This window comes from Sus scrofa, chromosome 4, assembly GCF_054392235.1.
Source record: "Sus scrofa isolate SSC_HxYL_T2T_F1_AM1 chromosome 4, Sscrofa_HxYL_maternal_Yorkshire_Landrace_v2.0, whole genome shotgun sequence".
Classification (NCBI taxonomy): domain Eukaryota; kingdom Metazoa; phylum Chordata; class Mammalia; order Artiodactyla; family Suidae; genus Sus; species Sus scrofa.
This window is the reverse complement of record NC_139386.1, coordinates 120,713,620-120,736,061: the sequence shown is the minus strand read 5'-3', so window position 1 is coordinate 120,736,061 and position 22,442 is coordinate 120,713,620. Positions and strand designations below refer to the sequence as shown.

Below are 22,442 nucleotides of genomic sequence, written 5' to 3'. Positions count from 1 at the left end.
TTTCATCCTCTGACTTTCTGAAGATTGTTCATTCTATCACTCACTTAGCACCTAACAGACATTGCTTTTTAGTCTGTATAAGACTTGAAGTCTGGGCTTATACCCTACTCATTTTTATATCCTTTACCCATAAGCATTAGGGTTTAAGTCATTTAGTAGATTTTTTGCTGAAAGTTTGTTGAATTTAAATTACCTCAGGAAGGTTGTTCGGTCTGATAAATAATTGAGAAGATTTTTTTTGTGAACTATATGAAAGAGCAGTAAACCAAGTGTGAGTAAGATTGTGTTTTAAAGTGTGACAAACAATGTTTCTCTAAAAAGAATATGATTTTCTACGTGAAATTCACTAGTCAAGTGTTAATCTTGCCAGTTGCTCTTTGAAGGACAGCTTCTATTCCATGTGTCTAGTTCAAGTAGATCTGATCCAATCTTCTGACTCAAGCTCTGAGTACAAGATCCGGGTCTTTCTAATCAGGGTACTCCATCCCCTCCACCACCCAGGTCTCAATTACTCATTGATTCAGGAGTGGGCAATGATTCAAGGCTGTTCAATCAAACACTCTCTGAGATTTCAGCTGCAAGTATGAGAAAAAAAGACCTTTCACAAGTACTGCTAGCTGTGATTTCTTTGGTGCTATGAGGATTATATACACTTAAGAGTTTTCTCAGAGTTTCCTGAGATTACGTCTGTCATCACATGCATTCCTCAGACTGTAACTGACACAGAGGAAATTATAACCAAGGATAGAAACAGAACATTCTGAATCACATAACCTATGCAACTCCCAAATTTTGCTGATTAGATAAGGATGGCATCTGTCTTAAGGAAACTCAGCATTGAGATGGCCCGGAATGGAGAGGTTTGGCCAAACAGCCTAGGCAGTAATAGTCTCTTTTCAGGAATTTGAATTGGAAAATATATGGGTAAACATAAATCACTACAGGAATTAGTGCTTTGTATCTGGGGCTGCAAGGATCCACATAGGGTTTAGGAGGCAAATGAGGTTATTATGATAGGCCAGGAAATAAATTGTGAGTAAACAGAAACTAAGCAGTAAATAGAAGGCAGTCAGAGGAAAATGGGAAGAAGGGTCATTTACATGGGAGAATAAAAGTGAGAGTAATCGTAACTATTAACAACTATAGAGTATCCACATTATGCTGCAGGCACTCTTCTAAGCATTTCTAGTAGATTACCTCACTTAACATAAGAGCCATGTTGGAAAAGTTCTTCCATATCTCATATACATTTACTTATTTCTTCCCTTATTCATTTAATAAATTACTATTGAGCTCTTATCATATACCAGGTACTTTTCCAGGCTTTGAGAATACAGTGTAATTGAAGAAAAAAAGATCTTTGATGTATTGGAATTTATGCCATACTATCTTTTATTCTTAAGGCCTAACACACTGACTGGTATCATAAATTATTATTAACCATTTTAAGGTATTGAGTGAAGTAACTAGGGGAGAAATAAATGTTTATTAAACTATGCACCAGAGAGTTGGTCTCCTTGACCTAGTTTGTTTTTTTTTTTTTTTTTGGTTTGTTTTCCCTTTAAGTTGTACAGCTATGCTGTGAGATAGAAATGAACTAAGACATAAATGCAGGTTTCCTAGCATAGCTTATAATTCTAATTCTGATTAGAGAATAACTAGAATTGCTTTTTTTTTTCTTTTGTGGAAAAAATGAAATGGGAGTTAAAGAGATTACTTTCATCGCTGTATATTTTTGAGGAACTGAGATCTTTGAAGAAAGGCTTGGCATTGCCTTTACCAACAGTTATATAAACATCCTCGGTGAATTTTTTAAAAGCAATTCATAGTTATTAGCTGTAAAAATAATGTTTCACCACTTATCTTGCTTGAAATTAAACTTTTTTTCCAATTTTCTGGAAAATGGCTTCAGAATTTTAAACAGTTTGTAAAATCAAGAAATGACCCATTTTATTTTCAGTAGTTTAGAAAGCCATGTAATTCTGATAGACAACAGTTAAATTGTGACAGACTTATGTCACTGTTAAAAAGCTATCTTCTGCAGATTCGGCAATTTTATATTTTCTAATAGTTATGGATATTTGTATTCTCAGTGTTAGGTACCCCAATTAATTCCCAGGAAGCAAGCTAAATAGCCTATCACATTCCATAAAACAATTATTTAATTAAAGCTGATTATTTACTTTTTATTTCACCGAGTGTTATTTTGATAGTCATCCAGTATAAAGATACATACAACAACCTTTTGCAGAATACATTGAAAAAAATCTCAACACAAAAGAAGAGAAGTTCATTATATTACTGATTTTTTCCATAAGCCACTGTATAATTTGGGATGAGCTTTTATCCAGGTTTCAGCTTTTTGTGTATAAAATGAGAATCCTGTCTTGCAAAAGGCAAGTATGAGGAATAAGTATCTTATTAAATAATAAACAAATTATAGGTGATATATAAATTCTAGATTCTACCATAAGTTATGGAGCTTTTCATATCATAAAAGCATGAATTATTTCAGCAAATTATTATTGTGCTTTGATTTATCATCATTCCATTAAAATGGAATGTATGTACACTGTAGGAAATATCAAAGTGTTTCTATTACTTTTTAGACTTGTTGAACTTTTTAAAAGTACATTTCTTTCTCTAGAATGTGAATATAATTCTACATTCAGTAGTCACAGAACCAAATGCTTTCTTTTTAAAGAAATATTTAAATAACTTTCCAAGGAAATTAAAGATAGTGAAACGTATGCCAATTTTATTAGAAATAAAAATGAGTCACTTTTCCTCTGGATGTGTTAAGTACTTATCTGATTCAGGGAAGTTGACATTTCTAAGGAGAGAAGAAGACTGCTCTTTCAATGGAAAGGAAAAGAGAAGGCTTTGCACTTTCTGTGAAAGAGAGTTCTATGGACTAGATGTAAAATAGAGAAGTGCAGTGTTGTATAAATAATTCCACTTGTAAATGCAACAGCTCCACTAAGTTGATTTGTTTTTAAGGATTTCTAGGCACACTAGAAAAAAATTGTGTCAAAATAATTAAAATAATTATCAAAATCAAATACACTTAAATTGTCATGGAATAGGCTACTGCTTTGCAGAAGAGAGTGGTAAAATGGTGGAGTTGTTTCTCTCATATTTTGTTAGTGCATTCTATACAGTTTTGTTAAATTCCATGATTAGCAGCTAAAAATTTGCAACTCAGTCACTATATTTATCTTAACTATGGGTCAGCACTGTACAATCTGAGTTTCTTGTCATTGGTTAGACATATATCAAGATACAAAGACCTTCAGAAATAATTGTAGGGTATCAGTTTCAAAGGTACCATTTTCCTAAAACATAAAATGTAGTTTTTCTCTGAAGGAATTTATGTATCACTTTTTTTTTTCTGAAGTCTATTTCTATGTTCTAGAATAGGTTCTGAAATTTAATACTTGAGCACCAGATAGAAAAATTTTCAGGAATTGCTCACTTATCAATACTTCTTTAGGATAAGAATTACTTCACAAAGTACTAATTTCTAAAACTATTTCTAAACTTCTGCATAAAATAGTACCAAGTAGATCTCTACACAGCATGCCTAATTTAATTTATCTGTTTCCTTACTGTTTGCTGATTTGCCTACCCAAGTTAATCATTAATTTCCAATACCAGCTTTCAAATATAAGTAAGCAATGCCGGTCAAGATTCCAGGCTCATTCTATCTTCATGCAGCCTCTCTGCTTTTTGTGTAGCAAGTGTCACATTAACACTGGCTACCTACCAATGTGTGAACGATAAGAGAGAATAATGACTTTGAGATAATTAATCTATTGATTTCTCTGGTTCTTTTCCACCCAAAAAGCAGATTCTCACCTACAGTTGTTGTCTCAGGGAAGGACCGGATGTGTTGAAAAGCACATATAGTTCATGAGCCCTTCTAACTATTATAATCCAAACATTTAAGTTATACATATAATTTAAAAAAATCATAGTAGCCATACTGAAACAATTAAATGCAACTGGAATTAATTTTAATAATATATATTGGGGAATGCAAATATATTGTCATTTTAATATGAATTAAACTTTTAAATTAATTGACATGTTTAACACTTTAAAATATAATTTATTTTATTTTATTTTTTTGCTTTTTAGGGCCGCACCTGCCACGACATATGGAGGTTCCCAGGCCAGGGGTCGAATCAGAGCTACAGCTGCAAGTTTACACCCTGGCCATAGCAACATCAGATCCTAGCCACATCTGCGACCTACACCACAGCTCATGGCAACACCGGATCTTTAACCCACTGAGCAAGGCCAGGGATCGAACCGGCAACCTCATGGCTCCTAGTGAGATTTATTTCTGCTGCACCACAATGGGAACTCCCTAAAACATAATATTAAATTAAAACTCTAGTTTTTAAATTACACTTAGAGCACATCTTAACTCCTGTTATCCACATTTTAAGAGCTCAATAGTCACATGTGGCTACTGGGTACTCTTATTAGACAGTCATATCGAAAAATTGATTGTATTGTCTTTATGTTCTAAGGTTTACTGCATTTGATTGCAAACTCCTAATGTTTTGAATTAGTTTTCAGCTGAGAGTAATGGATGTCTCTATTTCCCCACATGCACATCATCTTCTATGCCTTCAAGACCACTGTCGATGCAATATTATGTAAAGGTCCTTCCACTATTATCTCTAGAGATGCTCTTCCACGACACTGATATAAAATTGGCAAGTTTTGACACTCATCATTTGGTAATGACAACAATGTCACAATTGCTGCATGGTCTATCCTGTAACAGATGCATAAATATACAACATATGTAAGCTATCTCATAATGTAAAACATATTTCTGGCGTTCCTGCAGTGGCTCAGTGATTAACAAACTCAATTGGTATCCACAAGGACACAGGTTTGATCCCTGGCCTTGCTCAGTGGGTTAAGAACTGGGCATTGCCCTGAGCTGTGGTGTAGGTCACAGACACAGCTCAGATCCTTCACTGCTGTGGCTGTGGTGTAGGCCAGCAGCTGCAGCTCCAATTCGACCCCCAGCCTGGGAACCTCCATCTGCTGCAGGTGCATCCCTAAAAAGACTATATATATATATATATATATATATACACACACACACACACACACACACACACACACACATATATATATATATATACACACACACACACACATATATATACACACACACACATATATATATATATATATATATATTTCTTAGTGTGAGTTCAAGTACAAAAAGACTGAAGGATATACCCCTCTGCCCCTGGTTCCTCTTTCCTTACAAAGAGTTCTAACAGTTTTATACCAGTTATTCCTCATAAAATTTGACACCTACATATCTAGCCTCACTTACATAGATATGATGTGAATAAATTTCAAAGAGAATATCTTTTAGGGCAACAAACTTTAATGCTCCTAATACATGCATTTCCTAATTTGCCTTATCCATTCAACACTGCGTTTCTGTTAATTTAAATTATAATCCAAGATAATCATGGAACAGAACCTCTTTCAACTAATTTGGAATAGCAAGAGGAACAGAATTATCTTTCAGATTTTGTGGGAAAAAATCTGATTAGAATACTGTACACATAATTTAAATGAATTAAATATTTGGAAACTTGACCTTTTCTTTTGAAAGTTTATTTTCTACTATATTTTTGCATATTCTCCTTAAAATTGTTAGAAATAGAAAATAGAAAAGATCTTTAAGGAACATGGGCCAATAACTTCAATTTATAAATAAGCTTAGTTCCAACTACGAGAAATGTCTCACCAAAGGCCACTACATTAATAAGTAGCTGTTATGACTAGAAATTGGGGACCTGACTCTTAGTTCTACCCATTTAAGCTTCAAAATTCTGATGCTTAATTTTTTAAAAAAACTCTTGCTTAAAAATTTTAGTTTCTAATATTATTTTCATGTAAATAATAAAATAGTAAAATTTTAAATAGCTAAAATTTTATTTGTATTAAACTGCATAATTAATCTAACCTATATTTCTGTTCATCTCCATAGAGTTTGCTCTTTTTATATAATCATAAAATTGAAAGGTAATTTCAAAACTTAGTATGATGACTAATGCATCCAGTGTAAAGAAGAAATAAATCAGGTTGTTTGAACATGAGCTTTAGTTTCATGATAGAATATCTGAGTTGAGAACTATCTGGTTTATCTGATCACTTCCCAACAGACCTTTCTTATCTGAAGTTTTAAAGAGTGATACTTTTTAAAATTAAAATTAGAATAAAACACTACTCTTAGTGTGTCTCTAACTTGCCATTTTATATTTTACTTTGAATAGAAATCCTATCATGGTTTATTTGCTCTTTTTTTTCCCCTCTATTCCTGTTTTCACACATTGGGCTGAATTATTTTATTACAAAGTACTGAATGGAATTATACAAATTTAGACATCTCCAAACATTTGCTACATGCAGCTGGACTCGGGTAAAACAGCTTGCTTTCCAGAACTCACACACACATGCACACATACAAACAGGTCACACTGAAATGAATGGGACTATTCATGGAAGTAGAGAGAGGGACCTGTGCAAACTTTGAAAGAACTGTTGTTCCATATATACATATTCTACCACATTTACCGTCTTTATTTGTGGAGAGCAAATGTTTCTGTCCTAAGGTTTGCTGCATTTAGACTCTTATTCATTATTCACCATTTCATATTCATTTTTTCTGGGAAATGATAGTAGTTTGAATATTTAGCTTGCCCTTCATATGAAAATAAATACCGCAGTTAGCACACTCCCAGACAAACTAAAAGCAGCAATTGAGAGAGTTGAACTGACAGTTGAATTCATAATTCATTCATTTGAATATATGGTTTGAGACTCAAATATGGGCCATATTTTCTTTCTTGTGAAAATCAATTTGTTGTCAATACTTTGGAACTTTTGCAGAATGGGGAGGAATGTCATCTGCAATAGTGTAATAATACCACAATATTCTAATATTTTTCTTCTAAAAGGCTGCATAAATTAAGTATGTGTTATCAAATAATTTTAAGACATGAAGTAACATTTTTTAAAGGGGGTATTACTTAAATATATATATATATATATATATATATATATATGTTTCTTGAGTAGGTTTATAGGGTTTTTTTTTAAAGAAATGAAAGATTTAGGCTAAGCTCTTTTCCCTAAATTTAATTTTATTTATCATTTTCATTTTCTGTTTTTCTTTACCCATTCTGATCAAGTGAGTAATTAACCCTTAGCAAAGCAACAGTAAAATAAAATAAAATAAAATAAAATAAAATAAAATAAAATAAAATAAAGTAAAATAAAATAAAATAATCCAGGTATGCTGAGTTTAAAATTTTAGAGTTAATTACTTCCAATGGACCCATAGCTCTCCCCATCCCACTACAGCTACTTTTTTTTTAACCTTCCAAAGATCCTGTGCTAATGACCGCCTACAAATGGTTCATTTATAAAAATGCCAATTTTTGATTTTTATTGAAAGTTATATGTTTAATAAGCTTTATCTCAATAATGCAATTGATCAAAACATGTTTATTTGTCAACCTAACTTGTACTCAGTATTTACAACTGCATCTTGAAACACAAATAAGTTTCTCTGAGAAGACAAGGAAAAAATGTGAAATGGTACAAGAAATAAAAATGGGAATTTTGAAACCACAAGTATTCTGTATGATTGGAGTCTTTGGTAATGTAAAAGTGAAATTCAGTTTCACAAACTATTTTATTTTCCACAAAACTAGAGATATTTTACCTGCCTATTTTTCTAGAATGTAAATACAATACAATCACTTTTTCAGATAAGATTTCTTGTTGTAAGTAAGTGATACCTACTCTAGATTATTTCAATCTCTTCTAGGGGAACTCCAACTATACATCATTTAGACTACCAGATATTGTCATAGGCCACTGAAGCGTTAATTTAAAGTCACTTTTTTTTTTTTTTTGCCAATTCCAACATGTTTTTAACCCATGAAAAACTCATGGTTTTTTTTCATTACAGACATTGCTATATTTTCAGTTCCAGAATTTCCTTCTTTTTTTTACATTCCATTTCTTTACCGGCAGTTCTCATCTTTTCATTCATTATGTCCACCTTTCCTTTAAATCCTTACATGGTGCTTTTAAAAGCTGTTTTAAACTCCGTGTTTGTTAATTTCAACATCTCTGTCATCACAATGACTGTTTTAGCTTTCAGCCAAACACTTATACAGCAGATTTTTTAAGGTTCTTTAAAGATCTCTTCTTTCTATCCCATAAATTCCAATGGACCAGAAGCTCTACAATACAAAGTCTGCTCCAGTAAAATGTCTATGTTTTACATGGGCCCCATTTTTGCATATAGTGCTCTAAAAAACTACTTCTAGGCAGAAATCATATCTGCATAGCCTGTGTGTGCTTTTCGTCTTCAGAGATCAAAGTATTAAGTTGTCTGCTTCACATTGTCTATAAATTGTTGCTCAATATATATGGCCCAGTTTATAGTTTATGGTGGGGTCTAGTTCTGTACTAATTACTGTATCAGTTGGGAGTGGAAGCCCAGAAATTTTAATTTTTATGGATGCTGTCTTTACCTTCCTCTAAAATAAAGCAATTTATATTCCCATCAGCAATGTATAAAAGTGTTCATTTTTCTAAAAATTCTCTAGTAATATTTGTCCTTTTAATTTTTTTTACAAAATCAATATGCAAACATGTTATTATTTTATTCTAACGTACATTTCACTAACAACTGAAACATCTTTTTGTTCGGTACCCTTTTAGGATACTCTTATTACCTGTTTATATACTTTGCCAATTTTCTACTGAGTTTACCTTTTTATTATCCATTTGCAAGATTCCAACTGCTTTATTCACCTACTCTTATTTTGAATATCCCATTAACTTCAAACGTTAAAATATATATTTTGTTCATATTACATAAAGTTTTATTTAATTTAGTCATATATATTTATTTACCATATGAATTATCAGCACACACCATACATTGTAAGTAACACTGTGCATTATATTTAACTACAATAAATATTAATCATTGAGCAATTTCTTCTGGTTTATGTACTATTTCTTTACAAATAAATGAGATGAGATCCTTATGATGTAATTTTTTAAAACTGCCACAGTAAATACCATGTGATACAGTAAAGTGATGATTTAATATTAAGTCCACTATAGCTTCCAAAAGAATCTAGTGACACTCCCAAGAAATGGCTTAGACACTAGGAAAAACTGACCATTCTATAAAAACTACCATATTTCTAGTAGATAGTTTTAATAGCTTATGATTCATTCAGCATATTATTATTGCAAGATTTACCTATTTCTTTAAAAAAATATTTTGGTTAAACGGGAATGTGAGAGTAGAGGCTAAATTACTTTCTATAAAAGTTTGTCCAAATTCTGTCTTGTGGTGGGTATGGGCTAAATATAGTTATGCCATATTTCCATTATTTAGCTAAAGATTTCTGTTTGTAATATTTCACTTGATTCCAGAGTGATCTACAAAACTATCTATGCCCAAAAGTTACTTACTAAGTAGTAATTTTTATATGGAACACATGTCAAGTCATTACTGGAAAATTTTTCAAGAATAATGAGCCAATTGAGATTTAAAAGTATGTCTTCTTTGACATATACATGAGACAGATTAATTCAAGCTCAAATAGCTAAATTTATGATAAAATAACATAAAAGTAATCATATAATTCAATAAGCAAGCTAATCTATCAAATATCCAACCATAGAGAGATATATACCTAGAGAGACAAACAAAACCCAAAATATAAATACCAAATATAACACATGTGAAGCATTTTATTTCAAACACACACATTAGAGCTAAAATGGTCAATAACATAGGCTCCTTCACAAAGGAAGCTTAGAGTCTGATGAATAGATAGATGCATATATCAGTAACAACAACATATTTCTCAAGAATAAATACTCATATAGCGTTCATTTGTAGACTAGCATTTTGGCTGAATGTAGAAAGAGAATCGACGTCAGCATATTTTCTTATAGAAATGCTTCTATGTGAAATTATTTATTTATTTATTTATTTTTAAGGCTGCACCTGTGGCATATGGAAGCTCCTAGGCCAGGGGTTGAACTGGAGTTGTAGAAGTTGGCCTACCCCACAGCCAAGGCAACACTGGATCTAAGCTGCATCAATGACCTATGCCACAGCTTGCAGCAATGCTTGATCTTTAACTCACTGAGTGAGGCCAGGGATCAAAACCTGCATCCTCACAGAGACTATGTTGGGTTCCTAACCTGCTGAGCCACAATAGGAATTCTAATTCTATACGGAATTAATGTTTGAGTGTGTAACCCCAAAAGAGGCATGGCCCATCATAGCTGGGCGAGGAAAAAAAAAGGAATGACAATATTACGTAAAACTTTTGAATACCTATTCTGTCTGCCATTTTTCTAACTGTACCATTTTGCAAGTCAAATTATTTTAACCAAATCCCTAATCTTCACAAAAACTCTAAGAGAATTACTTCTGAAACTGATGACAAAACAGGCTTATATAAATCTGGTGAATTATACAAAATTATCCAACTAATGAGTAAAACTGGGCTTAAATCAAGACTTGCCTGCTTCTTGGTTTATTTACCTTAAAAATAGTGCCTGAGAAGGGAAAATGAGGAAAGCAGGATCTGGGAGAGACAATAATAGCATCTACTACAGTGATACAGACATTCCCTCCTTTCAGAAGGATCTTAGCCCTTGATTACTATATTCATATAATATATACCCTTATTAGATCATGTCCTTATAGATATTTGTTGCTATGTTCATCCATTATTAACCAAAATGGGGAATAGATGCCAAAAGGAATATCTGAGTGTCAAAGGCCTTCCTCTCTGCCCTATTTTGCAGAATTCCTACTCTTCCCCTTATGATAATCAGTTTCAATTACTACTGACAGTAATAATTCCTTTTTGTTTCTTTCATTCTACTGGCACCAGGAGCCAAGTCACTGGGAAAAGTCATGGTTTTAAGTGCACTATCACTCTACTGTGTCTCCTGGTAAAACTGTTTCTCTTATAGAATCTGAGCCTAAAATCATAAAGCCTATAGTTTCAGGGACAGGAAGGACAAATTAAAAAACAAAGCAAAACAAACAAAAACGTAACCATGAATCTACTGGTTCTGATAGATACTGTACCATCCAGAGATGCTAGCCCAATATTGTTGGAAAGCTGTAGTTGAATACTCACAGCAGGTTAAAGATGGAGGCCCTAGCTCAGTAAAAAAGATCTCGAAGGAGCACTTTCAGCATCCACTACAGTCTTAATTCTACTTATAATTAACTCTATTTAACCATATCTTCAATACTGAATACTTATTTAACCACATCTTCAATACTTGAATACTGCAACTTACTATCCTCATTGTATATCAAAAGTGAGGACAGATAACTTGTCTCTTCAATTCACAGGTCTTCAGAGTGAGAAAGTTATACCAAAGGCCTTTTATTCACAGCTGGACCAGATTTAGAAGACGAGATCTTGGACTATGAGACTGAGCTTAGTGCCACAACTGGATGAGTCTCTGAGCATCTTAGAGTATATTTTGGTTGAGTGTAGACTCTGAGCTATTAGGAGTATGAGGGTGAATTGTGGAAGACTATTCCTTTGAATGCCCTCAAAAAAATATCATACTTAGGAGGAGTTCCCGCCGTGGCGCAGTGGTTAACGAATCCGACTAGGAACCATGAGGTTGCGGGTTCGGTCCCTGCCCTTGCTTAGTGGGTTAACGATCCGGCATTGCCCTGAGCTGTGGTGTGGGTTGCAGACGTGGCTCGGATCCCACGTTGCTGTGGCTCTGGAGTAGGCCGGTGGCTACAGCTCCGATTGGACCCCTAGCCTGGGAACCTCCATATGCCGCGGGAGTGGCCCAAGAAATGGCAAAAAGGCAAAAAAAAAAAAAAATCATACTTATAGGAATCAAACCCTTATGTAGCCCCCTACCTTTAAATCTGTACCCAATCAGACTTTCCTATTGCTTTAACCACAGTAAAAGTGATGTTGTGCCAGTTTCACGCTTAACCCTAGCATTGCGCCCTGTGACATGGAAGAAGTTCAGTCACCCTGCTGGAGAGATAATGAGGATCATAGATTAGGTCATGTGGAAAGGAAGTGGCCTTGAAATTACATAAAAGTCAACCAAGAAACCCAAATGACAGCCACTACAGAGACCCTAGCCGTTTAACCTTTAGTTGAACTGTTCTAGCCAGCCCAGCTTTTTTAAGCTTTCTGAGCTGAAGTTAAGACGTGACTAGAGAAGCCATCTTAGATCGTCTAATTCCTGGAGATATCGCATGGGGCAGACACACTTTCCCTGCCACCACCGTGTCTGAATTCATGACTCACAGAACCTTGCACAAATAAAACATTTATTGTTTTATTGTTTTAAGACATTGTTTTTTGGGAAAGTGTGTCACCCATCAGTAGATAACCAGAATAACCAGAACTTTTTTTCACCTTTATAATTAGAAGGAAAATAGTATGGTGTAGCTCAAGTGCAACATAATTAAATAGTTCAATCTCAAGGGCCACCTACACTATGTTGTTATAATGGTATTGTTTTTCACATTGGACTGCAGGTACTGCATTATAATTTCCATGCTAACATTCTTTTTCTCTAGCATATTTTAAAAACTAACACAAAAATGTAATCAAATGCATAAAATGTATTTCATTTTTAAAAGAATTATCTTGGCTACAGAGAACAGAAAGTTTATTTCTTAGAAATATGTTTCCACTCAGGGATTCCAACTTTCATTTTGCAAAGCCTTGTGGGAATACTTTTTCCTGGTCTGCATTCCAGTAGCCTTTTTATTTCCTGTAGCTCTGTCAAAAGCAGTAACAGCAACTCAGAAGAATGGAACAGGTTACCTTATAATATACAGACCATATGGTTTCATAGTTTTATCCCTTCATTGGCTTGGAAATTACTGTATGTGATAATAGTAAATCAGCCTGCTAATTACTTTCCCTTGTGTCTGACTATATAATTTAATGGATATTAAATAAGAAAAATATGACCTTTTTTTCCATCTTGTCTTTCAGATTGTCTTTGTGATATAACTACATTTCTTAAAATCTTCTTTCTTAAAATCTTTAATGTCTTTGTGGCAAGACATTAGCATTCCATCCCTAAAGTTCTAAGGAATAGCCTTAGCCAGGTCAAGATAAAGAAAGAATGCCAAGGAAGCTCTGGCAGAATGAATGAAGAGGAAAGTAGATTGAATGTGAGGTAATGGAAAGAATCAGTGACAACTCCCGGATTGTTGGCTCAAGCAACTGTCATTTTCTCAAATGAGTAGGGCTAGGGGGAAATACATTGTCAAAAAAATAAAATCTACATCAGCTGTATTCTTCATATACAACACATATGAAGAACTGCTATTCTATCTGGTTATGTTATAAGCAAGGAACCCTATATTTAGCAAAGAAAATCACTCAACCTCAATGTAGAAGAGTCACCTAAAAAAAATCCATGACAGGGATAGTTACTGAAGTGGGACAGATAACTATCAATTTGTCCTCCAGCTGTCTCTAAAAGAAAGAAAAAAAAAAAAAAAGATGGTAACAACAACAACAACAGCAAATATCTAACACAAAGACATGCTTGGAGGGACTAAAGGCCATACTTACATTGAATAGTAGGGCCTATTTTTCTGGACATATTTTTCTTTATAAAAGTATGAATTAAAAAAAGAAAAAAGCAAGGCCTTATACAAGTTTTTATAGCATAATGGAAAAGGAACATTACTCTAAACATTCTAAATAAATGTATATTTCTGAAAATTATAACCTATAGGAAAAAAATTTTTCTAGATAATATTTATTAAGTCCATTGAAAAATATGCAAAGAATATGCCTCCATGAAAGAGATACTGGGATTTATAGGAAAAAGTTAATTTAGACAATGAATTAAAGTGTAATTGACAAAATTAATGGCAAATTAAATTTTAATTAAATAACTAAATTAACATCCATATGGAGACAAGAGAAGCAGAATTGACACTGTGGAAAAATGAATTAGTGGTTTCCTCTAAGTGTAATTTTTTAAAAGAATAAAATCATATAAAAAAAGGTACTATAGAAGACAGATCATTTTCTAAGCCTGAGACTTATGAGTATGCCATAGTAAGAAATCTGAAAAACTGAGAGTAAATAAAAAACAAATATTAAAGAGGAAAAACTTTTTTTACTTTATCTTAGCCTTCTCTTTTCCTTAGTCTAATTAAATGTTTCAACTGATACCATAGAAATACAACAGCATAACAAACTGTAATGAACAATTACATGTCAACGAATTGTATAACTTAGAAGAAATGGATAAATTCCTAGAAACACACAATCTACCAATACTGAATAATGAAAAACAGAAAATCTTAACAGATCAATAATTAAGATCAAGACTGAATTGATAATCAAAAATCTCCCAAATAAAAATAAATAAATACAAAAAAAAGGTCCAAGACCAGATGGCTTCACTGGTAAACTTTCCAAACATTAAATAAAGAATTAGTATCGATTCTTCTCAAAATCTTCCAAAAAAGTGAAAAACAGGGAATACTTCTAAACTCATTTGAAGAGGCCAGCTATAACCTGATACCAAAGCCTGGCAAGCACACTATAAAAATATAAAATTATAGACCAATATCCCTGATTAATATAGATTCAAAAATCCTCAACAAAATATTAGCAATCTGAAATGAATTCAGGGGCACATTAATGATTATATACTGTAAGCAAATGGGATTTATTCTGGGGATGCAAGGATGCTTCAACAAGCTCAAATCAATAAATGTGATATACCATGTAACAAAATGAAGAATAAAAATCACATGACCATCTCAATAGATGTTAAAAGAGCATTTAATAAAATTCAACATCCTTTCATGATAAAAACTCCCAATTAGATATAAAAGAAATGTACCTCAGAGTTCCCATTGTGGCTCAGTGATAACAAACCAGACTAGTATTCATAAGCATGCAGGTTTGATTCCTGGCCCCATTCAGTGAGTTGGGGATCTGGTGTTGCCATGAGCTGTGGTTGCTGTGGCTGTGGCTGTGAATTAAGCTGGCAGCTGCAGCTCCAATTTGAATCCTAGTCTGGGAACTTCCATATGCCATGGGTGTGGCCCTAAAAAGACAAAAAAAAAAAAAAGGAAAGAAAGAAAGAAATGTATCCCCACACAATAAAGGCCATACATGACAAATCCATAGTTAACATCATCCTCAACAGTGAAATGCTGAAAGCTTTTTCTCTAAAATTAAAAGTAAGACAAGATTGCCCACTCAAGCCATTTCTATTTAACTTAGTACTGGAAACCTAGATAGAGCAATGAGGCAAGAAAAAGAAACAAAAAGCATCCAAATCAGAAAAGAAGTAAAATTGTTTGCAGAAAACCCTGAAGACACCACCAAAAAATTGTTAGAATAAACAAATTCGTAAAGTGGTAGTATAGAAAAATCAACATACAAAAATTAGTTGTGATTCTATATACTAATAATGAACTATCTGGAAAAGAAATAAAAAAATTATCCCACTTACAATAGCATCAAAAAGAATAAAGTTTTGTTAGGCAAGAATTTTAACCAAGGAGGAAAATCTATACATTGAAAACTGTAAGACTTTGATGAAAGACATTGAAGATGATAGAGATATAGATGTCTCATGCTCATAAAATAGATGAATTAATACTGTTAAAATGTGCATGTTACCCAAAGAGATTCAGTATATTATGAAAATTCCAATGACACTTCCCATAGAAATAGAAAAAAAATCCTAAATTTGTTTGGAGCCAGAAAAGACTCCAAATCTTGAGCAAAAATAATGAAGGTGGAGGCATACATCTTGATTTCAAACTATATTATAAAGTTTTAATAATCAAAACAGTATGGTATTGATCCAAATAGACACCCAGAACAATAGAACTGAATAGAGAACCCAGAAATAAACCCATGCATATACAATCAATGATTTTTGGTGTGTTTTTGTTCTTTTTAGGGCTGCACCTACGGCATATGGAGGTTCCCAGGCTAGGGGTTGAATTGGAGCTGTAGCTGCCAGCCTACACCACAGCCACAGCAATGCTGGATCTGAGGTGCATCTGTAACCTACACCACAGCTCACAGCAATGCTGGATCCTTAACCCACTGAAGAGGGCCAGGGATCAAACCTGCATGGATACTAGTTGGGTTCATTAACCACTGAGCCATGAAGGGAACTCCTATAATCAACTATTGACAAAGACACCAAAAATATACAATGGGGAAAGGACTTTCTCTTCAATAAATGGAGCTGGGAAAACTGGATATCCACATGCAAAAGAATAGAATTGAACTTTTATCTTGCACCACACACAAAAATCAACTAAAAATGGATTAAATATTAGCCCTAAAACCATAAAACTCTTAGAAGAAAACATAGTTGAAAAGCTCCTTGACCTTGGGCTTTTTAGATATAACATCAAAAGCACAGGCAACAAAAGCAAAAATAAACAAGTAAAAGTTCATCAAACTAAAAGGTTTCTCCTAAAGAGAAGCAATCAACAAAATGAAAAGACAACTAATGGAATGGGAGAAAATATTTGCAAACCATATATCTGATAAGAGGCTACTATCCAAAATATATAAGGAGTACATATAACTCAACAGCAAAAGATAACATGATTTAAAAGAGTCAGACTCCGAATGTTTTCACAAAGAATACATACAAGTGACCAAAATGTTTATAAAAAGATTCTCTCCATCACTAATCATCAGGGAAATGTGAATTAAAAACACAGTCAGATATTATCTCACATATTTTTTTTTATTTTTTATTTTTTTGTCTTTTCTAGGGCCACTTCCGTGGCATATGGAGGTTCCCAGGCTAGGGGTCGAATTGGAGCTGTCACTGCCGGCCTTCACCGGAGCCACAGCAATGCGGGATCCCAGCCATGTCTGCGACCTACACCACAGCTCATGGCAAGCCAGATCCTTAACCTGCTGAGCAAGGCTAGGGATCGAATCCAAAACCTCATGGTTCCTAGTCAGATTTGTCAACCACTGCGCCACGACAGGAACTCTTACCTCACATATTTTATAGTGTCTATTATTAGAAAGACAAACAGAATACATGTTGGCAAGGATGTGACAAAAAGGGAATCTGCACAGTGCTGGTGGAGAGATAAATTGTTACAGCCACAATGGAAAACAGTATGAAGATTCCTCAAAAAAAACCACTGAAGAAAGAATTACCATATGATCCAACAATTGCCATTTTGGTATTCATCCAAAGGAAATGAAGGCACTATCATGAAGAAGTATCTGCGTCCTCACATTAATCATAGCATTATTCACAACAACCAAGATACAGAAATAACTTAGTGCCCATTGGTGTATGAATGGATCAAGAAAACGTGGTATATGTATAATGAAATATTACTGGGTCACAACAAAGGAAATCCTATCATTTGCACCATGGATGAACTTGGAAGGCTGTATGCTAAGTGAAAAATGCCAGAGAGAAAAAAGACGAATACTGTATGGTATTACATATGTGGATGTGTGGATCTTATATGTGGATCACTTAAAAAAAAAAAGTCAAATTCATAGAAGCAGTGAGTAGAAGTGGTTGTGGGGTGGGAGAAATGGAGATGGGAAGATATTGTTGAAAGGGTACAAACTTTCAGTTATGAGATGAATAAGTTCTGAGGACCTAATGTACAGCATAGTGACTGTAATTAAAAATTCTATGTTATATGCTTGAAATCTGCCAAGAGATTAGATCTTAAGAGTTTTCATCTTAAGAAAAAGGAAAAAAAAAGAAAAAAATTTTTGAACTGAAATATTATTCAAGTATATGAATCAGAAGGACTAACTTTTTTGAAATCAAGAGAAGCAATTAAAAAAAAATCCAAAATAAAGTATTAGCACTTAAGCAGAAAGAAAAAAGTTGACTATGAAAGAAGAAAAATTGGGTTGTCCTCAAATTTCTATTCTGTATAACTGAATGCCAGAGGATAACAAAGAATTTTAATGGAAAAATTTGGGGAACTGAGAATTAGACATCAACCAATTTATTGTTCTAACATGAAAGCAACTGAAGACATTCCTAGGTTATAAAGACTTGGAAAATATTACAGCCAAGTACTCTTCTTGGAAAAGAAAAAAAATCAATGGTACAATTCAAGCGATAAAAATATAAATCAAAATGAAAATACTAGTGATGATTGTTGAAATTACTTAAAGACATTAGATTAATACAATTTTTTATTTTTTTTTGTCTTTTTGCTATTTCTTGGGCTGCTCCTGCGGCATATGGAGGTTCCCAGGGTAGAGGTCGAATCGCCTACGCCAGAGCCACAGCAACGCGGGATCCGAGCCACGTCTGCAACCCACATCACAGCTCAGGCAACGCCAGATCGTTAACCCACTGAGCAAGGCCAGGGACCGAACCTGCAACCTCATGGTTCCTAGTCGGATTCGTTAACCACTGCGCCATGACGGGAACTCCAGATTAATACAATTTAATACAAACCCAAACAACATCAACAAAAGTGTGCTAAGGACATGCTATGTGTAACAACTCTTTTAAATGTAAGGGAAGAAAGAGTAAACAAGATAGGCTGAACCCTGCCTTGCTGGAGCTACATTCTAACAGATGAGGGAGGTGTGAAACAAACAACAAAAGTTTCAGATATGAGCAGCATTCTGAGAAAACAGAAGAGGATCAGGAGATAAGATAATTTTAGGCGGGTTCAAGAAAGCCTCTCTAAAGGAGCAAGCCCTGACCGAAATGAGAGAAGTCATTTAAAAGTCTTAGAGAAGAGTTTTTACAAAGTTCCAAGTCCTGGGATGGGAGAGTCTGCCATATTCTAGCATCAGCAGGAAGGCAACTGTGAGAGAAGACAGCAGTGAGAGGGCAAGTTATTAAAATACGCAGTGGTGAAATTCTCAGGCTCCACATAGCATTGGGACATTCTTATGTACACGTAAGGACTTAAGATTTCATTCTATGGCAGGTGGAAAACCAATGCAGAGATTTAAGCAGTGGAGTCCTATGATCTTACCTTTAAAAAGGACAGGGAGTAAAATGGTGGTTGCCAGTGGCTGAGGGTGGGAGAAATGGAGAGATGTCAAGCAAAGGGCACAAACCTCCACGTCTAAGAAGACTCTTTCCTAAGGATCGAATGCACAGCATGGTGACTATTGTTAACAATACCATTATATTGTTAATATATACCTGCAGGTTGCTAAGAGAGTAGATTGTAAATGCTTTCACCTCAAAAAGGAAACAGTAAATTGTGAGGTGAGGAAGCATTAACTCTACTGTGGTAATCATTTCACAATATATAAGCATATCACATCATTATTTTGTACACCTTAAACATATACAATGTTATATGTCAATTATATCTCAATAAAGCTGGGGAAAAAAAGGATCACTTTGCAGTTTTATAGGTAATAGACTCTACGATGTCAGGAAGACCAATTATAAGGTCATCACAGTAATTGTCTCTATGATCTCATATTAACCCAGAAAAGAATGCAGTGTCTTGCAGGAGAAGTAGACACATTTTAAATTCCCTATTATGCCTGAGGAAGGCAAACTTACTGTACTTGGAAATATGTGTTTAAATAAGCATTTAGTAAACTTAAAGACAAGTACTAATAGAATTTGAAACAGACTGCCTGAATTCCAAGTAACTATTGAAGTCAAAAGTAGACAAAACATGAGTCCTATCTTCAAGTGCCTATGGAGTTAAGCTAATTGCAAAATGGGTTAAATCGGGCCACTATAGGCTGGTTAGGGGGAAGGGTACAGATTATGTTCAACTGGAAAGTGCCCCGTCCTTCCAAAGCAGCAAAAAACTACTCACCTTTGCCCAACACGCTGCCAGGTTTCACTGTTTATCAAGAGAAGATGTAACTATGAATTTTTAATGTGAAATCTCTAAATCTATAAAGCATAATGTAGACCTAATCCCCCATTAACTTTCTTTAATAAATTTTAAAACGGAATAGATTCTACTTGCTGGCTATCAGTGGCAAAATCTAGATAATGAAAATTAGCAAACACCAAGGACATCAAAGAAGCACAAAAAAAGGATCTTATAAAGTTATAGAACTAAGCTTTTACTCTTCAACTTAACACACTCTTCTATTTTTAACATATGCAAAGGATTAAAATCTCTAATTATTCTTAAAAGAACTCACACACTAAGTTTAACATTTTTGTTTTTACTTACTTATACCTCAGTCTTTTCAAAAAAATGAGGTAATTGAATTCAATTATTTTGCTGCTATTAGATTCCCCAAAAACCAAGGTGAAAAAAAAAATGTTCAGTGCAGACAGGGGCTTGGAATCCTACCACAAGGTGTACGTTTTTGGCAAGGTCAGTGAATATCCAGAGTAATTGTCCACTCTGATGAGCTACTGGATGTTATGGTCCTATCCTTCAGTTACCACAGAACTCAGAGAAAAGGGATCTAAAGTATATCATAAACAAATAGCACCAGCAAAAGAAAATAATATAGATAATCAAAAATTCAAATGAAAGGCAAGTGTCTGATGAACTAAGGCCCAATTTGAAGTGAGTTTTCTAGTGATTTTGAAAATAGCTTTTGTGCACGAAAAGAAAATTTGCAGTTAACTGAGTTACTAAAGTTAATATTGAATATATTGAAGTTATAAATTCAAAAGCCTTTTTTTCCTGACATGTTTAAGGTTGTAATAGTTTAGGTAATCCCAAAAATATGCACAACCTAATCCTAGGAACCTATGAGTATGTCATATTACATAGCAAATGGGATTTTGCCAATGTGATCAAATTAAAAAAAAATCTTAAAATGAAAAGATTATCCTGTATTATCTGGTGGGCCCAATGTAATCTCATGATCTTAATAAGAGGGAGAGGGAGGGTCAGAGTCAGAAAATGGACTGTAGTCCAAGAGAGATTTGAAGATGCTTGAAGATAGGAGATAGAGGCCAAGAGGCAAGGAATGCAGGTGGTTTTTAGGAGCTGGAAATCTCAAGGAAATAGATTCTCCCCAGAACTTCCAGAAAGAGCACAGCCTTGCTGACACTATGATTTGGTCTCTAAAACACATTTTGGACTTCTGATCTTGAGAACTGAAAGATAATTCATCTCCGTTCTTTTAAGTCACTGAATTAGTGGTAATTTGTTACACTGGCAACAGAAAACTAATGCAAAGGCTAACTTAAAAATCTTATTAATCTGGAAAATTTAAGTACAATTTTCAAGAGAATATTTGACTAATCCAATGGAATCTTTGAAATCATCCATTTTAAAACCTAGTTAATAAAACTATGTAAACAAGAGCAATCACATTTATAAATCCAAAATATTGTATTTTAACTATTTAAATTACTTCACTAACAAATACATTCTTGCCAGTAAAGATCATTCATGACCAACAAAAGTATGAGTATTACATTTTGTCAGTTATTAGAATTCAGTCAAAATTTATTGTTAGTGATTAGAATACAGTTAAAATTTTGCCAATTTATCTTACAATGCTAAATTTATAATCACAATTTTAAAATGAAGTACTCAATTACACATATTTAAATTGGAGTTATTTGGCCAATAATTAGATATTTTAATTGCCAAGTTTTCTAAAGCATTACAAACACAAGAAAATAGCCATCCTAAAGGTTTTCATTACTTTAACCCTTCTACACTCATTTCTAATTTTTATGGGCTATGGGTCTTATATATTAAAGAGCTAATTACTTTACACTAAGAGCTCTGGAGTATAGTCTTAGCGGGGTGAAATGAAACTTTGGCCGAGAAAATTCAACCAGAAAATAAATAGGATTTCAATTCTTCTTCTGACCTTTTTTTATAACTAGTACATATTACAAGAACTTGATACCTTACTGAGAAAGAAGCTAATCTCTCACCTCATATAACCATAAATTCAAGTTGTGAATTCATCATTTCCATCCAATTTAAATCTTCAATTCCTAAGCTCTTCATCAGGTTGTTTCACTGCTGAGCTAGGTTTGCTATTTACTGTTTGGTGTTCTCCTGACTTCTTTTCAAATTCCTTCTACGCATCAAGACCAAACTTTTTGGATATATTTAAAGGACATTCAGTTGAATTCAAGTGCAGTTCATGTATATTTTTGACCATAAGGTCATAGACATTGAGGACCTGAAAATAATACTGGAAAGGTCTCCTCTGATATATTTTGGAGATTTACAATTTTGTCATATTCCTTCAAAGGCAAAAACACAGGACCCACTTATCTCTATGAACTGGCATAGAGTTCCTTAGGTGGGTAGCTTACCTGAACATCGAGTTGAAGAGAACGACAATATATAATCATTGAAAAGCAAATCAAAGGCATAACCAATCAAAACAACTAAATTTGGGAAATTG

The 22,442-nt window shown here is 33.8% G+C and overlaps 1 protein-coding gene across 1 annotated transcript in view; it reads right to left on the bottom strand.

The window, feature by feature from the left end:
• The window catches only part of COL11A1 (collagen type XI alpha 1 chain), a 526,061-nt gene that overhangs the window by 400,181 nt on the left and 103,438 nt on the right, over nucleotides 1-22,442 (bottom strand). The window lies entirely within an intron of this gene.